The following is a 248-nucleotide window of genomic DNA, read 5'->3' on the forward strand; positions in this document are numbered from 1 at the left end:
ATTGGGCTAACTCTCCTCCATACTTATGTTACTTGAACATGGAAACACCAAAATACTTTTACACCGAGAGTCACACGCGTGGGTAATAGAGGCCTTCACACATATACCCTTCCAATGATCTCCGCTTTGACATATAGCAATTTGGAAAACTTGAAGTGGCAACAATTTTGCCTTGTCTTCCAAAATGGGACGATAAGGCTCCTAGTCGTCAAAGTCGTGAGCATTTTTGCTCACAGTGGCAAGCACTC

The sequence above is a fragment of the Cibotium barometz genome, chromosome 26, assembly GCF_041138505.1.
Source record: "Cibotium barometz isolate CiBa-2024 chromosome 26, ASM4113850v1, whole genome shotgun sequence".
Taxonomy (NCBI): domain Eukaryota; kingdom Viridiplantae; phylum Streptophyta; class Polypodiopsida; order Cyatheales; family Cibotiaceae; genus Cibotium; species Cibotium barometz.